The following is a 14,407-nucleotide window of genomic DNA, read 5'->3' on the forward strand; positions in this document are numbered from 1 at the left end:
AAAAATAGGGAGTAGAGGTCTGCTTCTACTGGTTATAAGAGGATATTATAATCCTAGAGTACTGTGCTGATACAAAACACATTCATGGCAGTAGTGGGACAGTCAGACATGACTTATAGATAAGAATTTCAAAGATGACAAATGGAGCATTTGAAACCAGTAGAGAATGAAATTGTTTTGAGAAAGTTGGGTATGTGGAACTTGAGAAAACCTATAATAAATGTCAACTAACATAAAGACTTTGATGTAAAAATAAAATCATTTCTATAAGAAAGTAATTCTTTATATCCTTGCAGTAAGTAATGCCTTTGACTTATGACATGAAATACAAATATCATGAAGTTAAAAATGAACAAATTTTGCTACCTAAAAAGTAAAACCTCCCTTTTAAGCAAAATATTGATAAATAATGTTAAAAGGCAACTGACAGACTGGAATTATTTGCAATGTATGTAAAACAAAAAGATAACATTTAGAATATATGTAGTTCATTCAAATTACTAAGAACTTATAAAATACAGTGGGGAAATGGGCAAGAATATAAATAGGAACTGTACAAAAGAAAAAGCACAAATCATGTATTTACAAATGAAAATGTGCTTCATCTGTCTAATGGCCAAAATGTGTGTTGTAATGTAACACAGAATTGCCCCATCTCATTGGTATAATTTTAAAAATACATATCCAATACAGAAATTTATATGCCACTTCAGCATTTTTATGATTAATTGATAACAGTTTTGTTATTCTAAAAAAAAAAAAAATAAGTTAAAAATGGAGTAAGAAAAAATATTATAAATATTTGTATGACATGGGTAGGAGAAACCTAAATAAGATCCCAAAGGCAGAAGTTTAAAGGGAAGACTAATCGGTTTATCCATATGAGAATTTTAAAATATTCTGTACGTTAAAAGGAATACTTGATTAGGAAGTGGAGAAAGATGGCAGAAGAGAAAGTACCACTGATGGTAACCCCTAAGCAATGACACCAAGTTAACAACTATCTACACAGAAAAAAATATACCTTTATAAGAACCAAAAACCAGGTGCCAAAACTGCCTCAAAGGGGTGGAGCACCAAGAGAGCTCTTGGGGTCCCAGATTCCAGGACTTGACCCTTGGATGCCATTTCTGGACCTCCCTTGGGCCAGAGGGAGCCCACTGCCCTGAAGCATGAATCCCAGGCCAGGCAGCCTTCACCACAAGCTGACTTAAGAGACCTTTGACCTTAAGGAAGCATCAGTTTCTGGCAGTACTTCTCATGGCTGGGGCGGTGGTGGCTACAGCATGAGGCTCCTCTGCCTTTGGAAAGGGGAGAGAAGAGCAGGAAGGACTGTGTCTTGTGGTGTGAGGGCCAGCTCAGCCACAATACAAAAGAATAGCAGGTAGACTTCTAACTAAGGTTTTGACTCCAGTCCCTGACACCCAGACAACACTTCTGGACCCACCCAGGGACCAGGAGAACTTGCCACCTGGAAGGGAAGGACACAGGCCTGGATGGCTTTGCCACCTGCTGACTGTAGAGCCCCCAGGCCTTGAGCAAACATAGGCAGTAGTCAAGGAGTGGTTAAGGCAGGCCTTGGGCAAGACCCAGCACTGTGCTGGCTTCAGGTCTGACCCAATGCAGTCACAGTGGTGTTGGCCACAGGGCTGCTTCTGTCACTCTACCCCTAGGCTTTAGGTGGCTCAGAAAAGAGACCATGACTCTTTATGTTTGGAAAGAAGTAAGGGAACAGAATCAGAGTCTCTGCTTGGCAATTAAGAGAATTCTTCTGGATCTTTCCCAAGACCATCAAGGTAACACCTGTACAAGTCTACATGAACCCAAAACATTACTGGGCTTGGGATGTCTCCTAAAGATTGTTACACCCAAGTCATTTCAAATATATGAAAAGCCTTCCCAAGAAGGATGGCTACAAATAAGCCCAGATAGTGAAGATTACAATAAATACCAAACTCCTCAATGCCCAGACAGAGATGAACATCTGTGAGTAAGAAGACCATGCAGGAAAACATGACCTCACCAAATGAACTAAATAAGGCACTGGAGACTCATTTGGGAGAAATAGAGATATGTGACCTTTCAGACATAGAATTCAAAATAGCTGTGTTGAGGAAACTAAAAGAAACAAGATAACACAGAGAAGAAATTCAGAATTCTACTGGATAAATTTAACAAAGAGATTGAAATAATATTTAAAAATCAAGCACGAATTCCAGAGCTGAAAAATACAACTGACATGCTGGAGAATGCATCAAAGTCCTTTAATAGCAGAATGGATCAAGCAGAAGAATTAGTGAGATGAAGACAACTTATTTGACAATACAGTCAGAGGAAACAAAAGAAAAAAAAACCAATAAAGTATGTCTACAGGATCTACAAAATAGCCCCAAATAAGACATATTGGCCTTAAAGAGAAGGTAGAGAACAAGAATGGGGTAGAACATTTATTCACAGGGGTGACAACAGAGAACTTCTCCAACCTAGAGAAAGATATCACATCCAAGTACAAGCAGGCTATACAACACCAAGCAGATTTAACCCAAAAAAAAGAGTATCTCAAGGCATTTAATAATCAAACTCCTGAAGATCAAGGATAAAGAAAGGATCCTAAAAGAAGCAAGAGAAAAGAAACAACATGCAATGAAGCTCCAAAAGGTCTGGAAAAACTCAGAATAGTATGACACTGTATTGTGGTGTATAAACTAGTCTTATAAATAGAAAGACTAAATAATGAACCAATCAAAATAATAACCACAACAGGTTTTCAAGACATAGTCAGTACAGTAAGATATAAATAGAAACAACAAAGTTAGAAAGCATGAGGACAAAGTTAAGGCAATTGCTATAGAAATTTTAAATATATACACACCCAACATGGGAGCACTCACATATATAGAGGGAATATTATCAGAGCTAAAGAGAGAGATGGGCCCCAATACAATAATAGCTGGAGGATTCAACACCCCATGTTCAGCACTGGATAGCTCTTCCAGACAGAAGATCAACACAGAAACATTAAACTGAAACCGCACTATAGAACAAATGAGTCCAACAGATATTTACAGAACATTTCACCCAAGAACTGCAGAATACACACACTTTACCTCAGCACATGGATAGATCATATGTTAGGTCACAAACGAGTCTTAGAACATACAAAAAATTGAAATAATATCAAGCACTTTCTTTGACCACAATGGAATAAAAGTAGAAATCTATAGCGAGAGGAATTTTGGAAACTACACAAATACACGGAAATTAAACAATCTAATGATGCATCTTTATAAACTGGAAACGCAATAGTAAACCAAACCAAAATAGTAGAAGAAATAATAAAGATCAGAGCAGAAATAAATGAAATTGAAATGAAAAATAACATACAAAAGATCAATGCAACAAAAGCTGGTTTTTTGAAAAGTTAAACAAAATGGACAAATTTTAGCCAGACTAAGAAAAAAAGAGAGAGGATCTAAATAAATAGAAATGAAAAGAAGACACTGTAACTGATACTGTGGAAATTCAAGGATCATTAGTGGCTACTCTGAGAAACTATATGCCAATAAATTGGAACATCTAGAAGAAATGGACAAATTCCCAGGCACATACAACCTGACAGGATTGAATCAGGATGAAATCCAAAAGCTGGACAAACCAATAACAAATAATGAGATTGAAGCCATAATAAAAAGTCTTCCAGTAAAGAAAAGCCCAGGACCTGATAAATTCACTGCTGAATTCTACCCAACATTTAAAAAAGAACTAACACCAATCCTCCTCATACTGTTTCAAAAAACAGAGAAGGAAAGGATAATTTCCAAACTCATTCTAGGAGGCCAGTACTACTCTGATATCAAAACCAGACAAAGACACATGTAAAAAAGAAAAACTACAGGACAACTTCTCTGGTGAATATTGATGCAAAAATCCTCAACAAAATACTAGCAAACCAAATTCTACAATACATTAGAAAGATCATCCATCATGACCAAGTGGGATTTATCCCTGAGATGCAAGGATGTTTCAACATATGCAAATCAATCAACATGACACATCTTATCAACAGAATGAAGAATAAAACCATATAATAATTTCAATGGACAGTGAAAAATAATTTGGTAAAATTCAACATCCCTTTATAATAAACAAAAAACTTGATATAGAAAGAGTGTATCTCAGCATAATGAAAGTCATGTAAGACAGATCCACAGCTAGTATCATACTGAATGGAGAAAAACTGAAAAAGCCTTTCTTCTAAGATCTGGAACACAACAAAGATGCACGCTGTCACCACTGTTATTCAACCTGGTACTGGAAGTCCTAGCTAAAGCAATTAGACAAGAGAAAACTGAAAAGAGCATCCAAATTGGAAAGAAAGAAGTCAAATGATCCTTTTTTGCTGATAATATGATCTTATATTAGAAAAACCTAAAGTCTTCACAAGAAAACTGTTAGAACTGATAAACAAATTCAGTAAAGTTGCAGAATACAAAATCAACATACAAAAATCAGTAGCATTGGTATATGCCAACAGTCAGTGAACAATCTGAAAAAGAAATAAAAAAAAGTAACCCCATTTACAACAGCCATATAGGATAGTAAATACCCGGGAATTAATTTAACCAGAAGAAGTGAAAGATCTCTATAAGGAAACTTTATAAAACAATGATGAAGGAAACTGAAGAGGACACCAAATAATGGAAAAGTATTCCATGTTCATGGACTGGATGAATCAATATTGTTAAAACATCCATTCTACATATTCAATGCAATCCCTCTCAAAATACCAGTGACATTCTTCACAAAAATAGAAAAAGTAATCCTAAAATTTATGAGTAACCACAAAAGACTCAGAATAGCTGGAACTATGCAAAACAAAAGGGGCAAAACTGGAGGAATCACATTCCTTGGCTTCAAATACTACTACAGAGTTAGAATAACCAAAACAGCATGGTACTGGCATAAAAACAGACACACAGGCCAATAAAACAGAATAGAGAGCCAAGAAACAAATCCACACACCTACAGTGAATTCATTTTTGACAAAGATGCCAAGAACGTACACTGGGGAAAAGACAATCTCTTCAAATAAATGGTGCTGAGAAAACTGGATATCCATAAGCAAAAGAATGAAACCGGACCCCTATCTATCACCATCTACAAAAATCAAATGAAAATAAATTAAAGACTTAAATCTAATATCAAAAACTATGAAACTACTACAAGAAAGTGTTGGGGAAAATCTCCAAACATTGGCCTGGGAAAAGATTTCTTGAGCAATACCCCCACAGCCACAGACAACCAAAGTAAACATGGACAAGTGGGATCACATTAAGTTAGGAAGCTTCTGCAGAGCAAAGGACAAAATCAACAAAGTGAAGAGATAACCCACAGAATGGGAGGAAATATTTGCAAACTATCCCTCTCATAAGGGATTAATAACAGAATATATAAGGAGCTCAAACAACTCTATAGAAAAAAATTTAATAAGACTGGCAATAATAAATACTGGTGAGGATGTGGAGAAAAGGAAATCCTTGTACATGGTTGGTGGCAATATAAATTAGGGCAACCACTATGGAGAACAGTTCCTGAAAAAACTAAAAACTGAGCTACCACACAATCCAGCAATCCCACTGCTGGGTATATACCTAAAAGAAATGAAATCAATATATCAAGGGGATATCTGCACTCCTATGTTTGCTTCAGCGATGTTTACAATAGCTAGGATTTAGAAGCAATCTAAGTGTCCATCAGAGGACAAATAGATAAAGACAATGTGATACATACACAAAATGGAGTATGATTCAGTCATAAAAAAGAATGAGATCCAGTCATTTGCAACAACACAGATGGAAATGGAGATCATAAAGTTAAGTGAAACAAGCCAGGCACAGAAAGACAAACATCATGTGTTCTCACTTATGTGTGGGATCTAAAACTCAAATCAATTGAATTCATGGACATAGAGAGTAGAAGGATGGTTATCAGAGGCTGGGAAGGATACAGCAGGGTGAGGGGAGGTGGGGATGGTTAATGGATATAAAAAAATAGAAAGAACACATAAGACCTACTATTTGATAGCACAATAAGGTGAGACTATAGTCAATAATAATTGCATATTTTAAAATAACTTTAAAAATGTAATTGGATTGTTTGTAACTCAAAGGATTAATGCTAGAGGAGATGGATGCCCCATTCTTCATTATGTGCTTATTTCACATTACATACCTATATCAAAACACCTCAGGTATCCCATAAATATACACACTTATGCACTTACTATGTACCCACAGAAATTTTAAAAAAAGAAAAACTCACAAAACAATTAGAAGGCAAAGAAAAATCAAGAAAAAATGATTTCAAAATTAATGCCACACCATAGTTCCCTGTGGTTGAGATTATTCTTAGTTCTACCATGAAATCTAAATATATCCTTGGGCCTCTGGACTAATACGAGCTTAGTACACCATAGAAAATTCAAGACTAGTAAATGCCAAACTTACAAAACTGAAGGATTTTATCACATAGGGCTCTCATGAAGTTTGCTAAGATTTAATGTAGTACCTGTCACAGAGTGAGCCCTTATGTTGTTGAATGTGGTGTAGCATAGTACTAAAGAACTTTAAATTTAGGACCTGCTTTTAAGGGCTTTGCCATTGTTTCTCCTCTCATTTAATTTAAAAATCTGCACGCTTACTTTAACTGTGTAATTATTCACCACCATATTTGTCTTGTAACACTAGTCAATCAACAATAAGGGATGAGAATCCCTGCTAATTAAACAGATTCCCCTCCTTTCTGGGGGAACCCAATTGACTAAATTATTCATATAATCTTTTGTATTTAGGAATAATTTCTACTACAAATTTATTCTCAGTGGAATTTTGCATTCTCCAAATGAGGAATCAACAATGACCATAATAATTGGAGAGTGTGAAATTTAACAAACCTTCCTTTGTGATCAGTGAAGGGTTTTTTAAAATTTTACTTAAACATTTTAGATTTAGCCTTCAGCAATAAAAGTAGTTAACATCGGGAATGTTTACTAACACATGCACATGCACACACACACGTTATATGTATATTAAATTATATGTATATATATAAAACAAACATTAGCATTCTAAACTAACAAGTCATGTCCGTAAAGAAATGTTACTTTAGCATGCTAATTTAATAGTGATCAAAATTGCCTGAAATTTTCAGGAGAAAAAAATATCTATATAAATAAAACTTTGGGGAATTTTGTTTTTTAAATTATACTTTAAGTTCTAGGGTACATGTGCACAACATGCAGATTTGATCCATAGGTATACAAGTGCCATGTTGGTTTGCTGCACTCATCAACTCATCATTTACATTAGGTACTTCTCCTAATGCTATCCCTCCCCCAGCCTCCAACCCCCTGACAAGCCCGGTGTGTGATGTTCCCCACCCTGTGTCCAAGTGATCTCATTGTTCAATTCCCACCTATGAATGAGAACATGCAGTGTCTGGTTTTCTGTCCTTGTGATAGTTTGCTCAGAATGATGGTTTCCAGCTTCATCCATGTCTTTGCAAAGGACATAAACGCATCCTTTTTTATGGCTGCATAGTATTCCATGGTATATATGTGCCACATTTTCTTAATCCAGTCTATCATTGATGGACATTTGGGTTGGTTCCAAGTATTTGCTATTGTGAATAATGCTGCAAATAACATATGTGTGCGTGTGTCATTATAGCAGCATGATTTACAACCCTTTGGGTATATACCCAGTAATGGGATGGCTGGGTCAAATGTTATTTCTAGTTCTAGATCCTTGAGGAATCGCCACACTGTCTTCCACAATGGTTGAACTAGTTTACAGTCCCACCAACAGTGTAAAAGTGTTCCTGTTTCTCCACATCCTCTCCAGCACCTGTTGTTTCCTGACTTTTTAATGATTGCCATTCTAACTGGTGTGAGATGGTATCTCCTTGTGGCTTTGATTTGCATTTCTCTGATGGCCAGTGATGATGAGCATTTTTTTCATGTGTCTGTTGGCTGCATAAATGTCTTCTTTGGAGCAGTGTCTGTTCATATGCTTTGCCCACTTTTTGATGGGGCTGTTTGTTTTTTTCTTGTAAATTTGTTTGAGTTCTTTGTAGATTCTGTATATTAGCCCTTTGTCAGATGAGTAGATTGCAAAAATTTTCTCCCATTGCGTAGGTTGCCTGTTCACTCTGATGATAGTTTCTTTTGCTGTGCAGAAGTTCTTTAGTTTAATTAGGTTCCATTTGTCAATTTTGGCTTTTGTTGCCATTGCTTTCGGTGTTTTAGACATGAAATCCTTGCCTATGCCTATGTCCTGAATGGTATTGCCTAGGTTTTCTTCTAGGATTTTTATGGTTTTAGGTCTACCATTTAAGTCTTTAATCCATCTTGAATTAATTTTTGTCTAAGGTGTAAGGAAGGGATCCAGTTTCAGCCTTCTACATGTGGCTAGTCAGTTTTCCCAGTACCATTTATTATATAGGGAATCCTTTCCCCATTTCTTGTTTTTGTCAGGTTTGTCAAAGATCAGATGGTTGTAGATGTGTGGTGTTATGTCTGAGGCCTCTGTTCTGTTCCATTGGTCTATATCTCTGTTTTGGTACCAGTACCATGCTGTTTTGGTTGCTGTAGCCTTATAGTATAGTTTGAAGTCAGGTAGCGTGATGCCTCCAGCTTTGTTCTTTTAGCTTAAGATTGTCTTCACATTGTGGGCTCTATTTTGGTTCCATATGAACTTTAAAGTAGTTTTTCCAATTCTGTGAAGAAAGTGGTAGCTTGATAGGGATGGCCTTGAATGTATAACTTACTTTGGGCAGCATGGCCATTTTCACAATCTTGATTCTTTGTATGCATGAGCATGGAATGTTCTTCCATTTGTTTGTGTCCTCTTTTATTTTGTTGAGTAGTGGTTTGTAGTTCTACTTGAAGAGGTCCTTCACATCCCTTGTAAGTTGGATTCCTAGGTATTTTATTCTCTTTGTAGCAATTGTGAATGGGAGTTCACTCATGATTTGGCTCTCTGTTAACAGTGTATAGGAATGTTTGTGATTTTTGCACACTGATTTTGTATCCTGAGACTTTGGTGAAGTTGCTTATCAGCTTAAGGAGATTATGGGCTGACATGATGGGGTTTTCTAAATATACAATCATGTCATCTGCAAACAGGGGCAATTGGACTTCCTCATTTCCTAACTGAATACACTTTATTTCTTTCTCTTGCCTGATTGCCCTCGCCAGAACTTCCAACACCATGTTGAATAGGAGTGGTGAGAGAGGGCATCCTTGTCTTGTGTTGGTTTTCAAAGGGAATGCTTCCAGTTTTTGCCCATTCAGTATGATATTGGCTGTGGGTTTGTCATAAATAGTTCTTATTATTTTGAGATATGTCCCATCAATACCTAATTTATTGAGAGTTTTTAGTATGAAGGACTGTTAAGTGTTGTCAAAGGCCTTTTCTGCATCGATTTGAGATAATCAGGTGGTTTCTGTCTTTGGTTCTGTTTATATGATGGATTACATTTATTGATTTGCATATGTTGAACCAGCCCTGCATCCCAGGGATAAAGCCAACTTGATCATGGTGGATAAGAGCTTTTTGATGTGCTGTTGGATTAGGTTTGCCAGTATTTTACTGAGGATTTTTGCATCAATATTTATCAGGGATATTGGTCTAAAATGCTCTTTTTTTGTTGTGTCTCTGCCAGGCTTTGGTATCAGGATGATGTTGGCCTCATAAAATGAGTTAGGGAGAATTCCCTCTTTTTCTATTGATTGGAATAGTTTCAGAAGGAATGGTAACAGCTCCTCTCTGTGCCTCTGGTAGAATTCGGCTGTGAATGTCTGGTCCTGGACTTTTTTTTGGTTGGTAGGCTGTTAATTATTGCCTCAATTTCAGGGCCTGTTGTTGTTCTATTCAGAGATTCAACTTCTTCCTGGTTTAGTCCTTGGAGAGTGTATGTGTCCAGGAATTTATCCATTTCTTCTAGATTTTCTAGTTTATTTGCATAGAGGTGTTTATAGTATTCTCTGATGGTAGTATTTCTATGGGATCAGTGGTGATATCTCTTTATCATTTTTTATTGCATCTATTTGATTCTTCTCTCTTTTCTTCTTCATTAGTCCTCCTAGTGGTCTATCAATTAATTTTGTTGATCTTTTCAAAAAACCAGCTCCTGGATTCACTGATTTTTTGAAGAGTTTTTTGTGTCTCTATCTCTTTCAATTCTACTCTGATCTTAGTTATTTCTTGCATTCTGCTAGCTTTTGAATTTGTTTGCTCTTGCTTCTCTAGTTCTTTTAATTGTGATGTTAGAGTGTGGATTTTAGATCATTCCTGCTTTCTCTTGTGGGCATTTACTGCTATAAATTTCCCTGTACACACTGCTTTAAATGCTTCCCAGAGATTCTGGTACGTTGTGTCTTTGTTCTCATTGGTTTCAAAGAACATCTTTATTTCTGCCTTCATTTCATTATTTATCCAGTAGTCATTCAGAAGCAGGATGTTCAGTTTCCATGTAGTTGTGTGGTTTGGAATGAGTTTCTTAATCCCAAGTTCTAAGTTGATTGCACTGTGGTCTGAGAGACAGTTAGTTGTTATTTCCATTCTTTGACATTTGCAGAGGAGTGCTTTACTTCCAATTATGTGGTCAATTTTAGAATAAGTGTGATGTGGTGCTGAGAAGAATGTATATTCTGTTGATTTAGGGTGGAGAGTTCTGCAGATATCTATTAGGTCTGCTTGGTGCACAGCTGAGTTCAGGTCCTAGATATCCTTGTTAACCTTCTTTCTCATTGATCTAATACTGACAGTGGGATGTTAAAGTCTCCCATTATTATTGTGTGGGAGTCTACGTCTCTTTGTAGGTCTCTAAGGACTTGCTTTATGAATCTGGATGCTCCTGTGTTGGGTGCATATATATTTAGGATAGTTAGCTCTTCTTGTTGAATTTATCCCTTTACCATTATGTAATGGACTTCTTTGTCTCTTTTGATCTTTGTTGGCTTAAAGTCTGTTTTATCAGAGACTAGGATTGCAACCCCTGCTTTTTTTGTTTGTTTGTTTTCCATTTGCTTGGTAGATCTTCCTCCATTTCTTTATTTTGAGTTTATGTGCATCTTTGCACTGAGATGGGTCTCCTGAATACAGCACACTGATGGGTCTTGACTCTTTATGCAATTTACCAATCTGTGTCTTTTAATTGGGGCATTTAGCCCATTTACATTTAAGGTTAATATTGTTATGTGTGAATTTGATCCTGTCATTATGATGTTCACTGATTATTTTGCCCTTTAATCGATGGAGTTTCTCCCTAGCATCAATAGTCTTTACAATTCGGCATGTTTTTGCAGTGGCTGGTACCAATTGTTTCTTTCCATGTTTAGTGCTTCCTTCAGAAGCTCTTGTAAGGCAGGCATGGTGGTAACAAAATCTCTCCACATTTGCTTGTCTGTAAAGGATTTTATTTCTCCTTCGCTTATGAAGCTTAGTTTGGCTGGATATGGAATTCTGGGTAGAAAATTCTCTTATTTATGAATGTTGAATATTGGCCCCCACTCTCTTTTGGCTTGTAGAGTTTCTGCTGAGAGATCCGCTGTTAGTCTGATGGGCTTCCCTTTGTGGGTAACTTGACCTTTCTTTCTGGCTGCCCTTAACACTTTTTCCTCCATTTCAAGCTTGGTGAATCTGACAATTACGTGTCTTGGAGTTGCTCTTCTCGAAGAGTATCTTTGTGGTATTCTCTGTATTTCCTGAATTTGAATGTTCGCCTGCCTTGCTAGGTTGGGGACGTTCTCCGGGATAATATCCTGAAGAGTGTTTTCCAACTTGGTTCCATTCTCCCCATCACTTTCAGGCACACCAGTCAGACGTAGATTTGGTCTTTTCACATAGTCCCATGTTTCTTGGAGGCTTTGTTTGTTTCCTGTTACTCTTTTGTCTCTAACCTTTTATTCTTGACTTATTTCATTAATTTGATCTTCATTTACTGATACCCCTTCTTCCATTTGATCAAATCAGCTATTGAAGCTTGTGCATGCATTGCAAAGTTCTCGTGCCATGGTTTTCAGCTCCGTCAGGTCATTTAAGGTCTTCTCTACATTGTTTATTCTAGTTAGTCATTTGTCTAAAGATTTTTCAAGGTTTTTAGCTTCCTTGTGATGGGTTCAGACATCCTTCTTTAGTTCGGATAAGTTTGTTATTATCTACCTTCTGAAGCCTACTTCTGTTAACTTGTCAAAGTCATTCTCCATCCAGCTTTGTTCCGTTGCTGGTGAGGAGTGGTGATCCTTGGAGAAGAGGTGCTCTGATTTTTAGAATTTTTAGCTTTTCTGCTCTGGTTTCTCCCCATCTTTGTGGTTTTATCTACCTTTGGTCTTTGATGTTGTTGATCTACAGATGGGGTTTTGGTGTAGATGATCTTTTTGTTGATGTTGATGCTATTCCTTTCTGTTTGTTAGTTTTCCTTCTAACAGTCAGGTCCCTGAGCTGCAGGTCTGTTGGAATTTGCTGGAGTTCTACTCCAGACCCTGCTTGCCTTGGTCTCACCAGCAGAGGCTGCGGAACAGCAAATATTGCAGAAGAGCAAATAGTGCTGCCTGATCTTTCCTCTGGAAGCTTCATCCCAGAGGGGCAGTTGCCTATATGAGGTGTCTTTCAGTCCCTACTGGGAGGTGTCTCCCAGAGAGGCTACACGAGGGTCAGGGACCCAGTTGAGGAGGCAGTGTGTTTGTTCTCAGAGCTCCAACGCTGTCCTGGGAGAACCACTGCTCTCTTCAGAGCTGTCAGACAGGGACATTTATGTCTGCAGAAGTTTTCTGCTGCCTTTTGTTCAGCTATGCCTTGCCCACCAAGGTGGAGTCTAGAGGCAGTAGGCCTTGTTGAGTTGCAGTGGGCTTCACCCAGTTCGACCTTCCCAGCTGCTTTGTTTACCTACTCAAGCCTCAGCAATGGCAAACGCCCCTCTCCTAGCCAGGCTGCCACCTGGCAGATCAATCTCAGACAGCTGCACTAGCAGTGAGCATGGCTCCATGGGCATGGGACTCACTGAGCCAGGCATGGGAGAGAATTGCCTTGTCTCCTGGTTGCTAAGACCTTGGGAAAAGCCCAGTATTTGGGTGGGAGTGACCCATTTTTCCAGGTAGTCTGTCACAGCTCCCCTTGGCTAGGAAAGGGAAATCCCCCGATCCCTTTCACTTCCTGGGTGAGGCGACACTCCACCCTGCTTCAGCTCACCCTCTGTAGGCTGCACCCACTGTTCAACCAGTCCCAGTGAGATGAACCAGGTACCTCAGTTGGAAATGCAGAAATCACACATCTTCTGTGTCGATCACACTGGGAGCTGCAGACCAGAGCTGTTCCTACTTGGCCATCTTTTGGGAAGTTTAAGACAAGTTTGACTGCATCTTGTGTATAATCTTGTACCTCTCTTTTCACACCAACTTAGCATGATGCATGCATTTTTTTAAAGAATGTTTTAGGTGAACTGTTGCCATTTCTCCCCTCTCTCAAGTCTTATTTGATTGTTCTTCCAGAAACAATTTTCAAATTTGCAGAGTTACATCTGGAACAAGGAGTTTGATTGGAATAATTTAAACCTGTAGAACACGAAAGGGCTTATTCTGAATTGTCATAGCTGATACTGAATCTATGCCTAATGATGTGAGTGATGTGGATATTGTAATGTCTTTGAAGTTTTTATTCATAAACTGGCTAAAGAAGTGATGTACTCATTTGTTGATATCTGAAAGGAAGAATGAATAAAAGCCATTAATAATCTTACAGAAAATTAAATTCATCTTGGAATTCTTTGTGGAAATAAATTCAATAAGGTAGAACTTGGGAAAAGTTTTCCTGTAATTTATTGAAATCAAACTTGACTGCAGCTTGTTGAGAATTATTGAGAATCAAGCACATTTCAAGACACTCATGGATTTCGGGGTATTTGAAGAGTAAATACTCCTTTTGTGGTTAAAATATTTTGAAGATGGTCTTTGTTCAGCAGTAACCCAAGATTCAAGGCACTCCAGTTAACTGATGATCCAGTAAGACCACAGTTCCTGTGACAGTGGCAGAAGGTGTCCAGCAAGGAGTTAGCAGCAGCATAGTTGGCTTGTGTTACACTCCCAATGAAGGCAGAAACCAATGGCTAGCACAGAAAATAATTAATTCCTGCCCTCTCGTCACAAAGTAAAATTTTATTTCACCAGCTACTTTTGGGCTTAACAATTTCTCCGACTGAGAGATGTTGAGAGCTTAATGGGGCTCATTGAGCAAGAGTATGGCACTAAGAATTAAACTGATTTTACTCCTTGGAAAGGTATTTCCTGTTGAATGTAATGTCTTTTCCACCTCAGAACGAAAAATGATATTACATTGTAGCCTGGTAATTC

Source organism: Macaca thibetana, chromosome 16, assembly GCF_024542745.1.
Source record: "Macaca thibetana thibetana isolate TM-01 chromosome 16, ASM2454274v1, whole genome shotgun sequence".
NCBI classification, from domain to species: Eukaryota; Metazoa; Chordata; class Mammalia; order Primates; family Cercopithecidae; genus Macaca; species Macaca thibetana.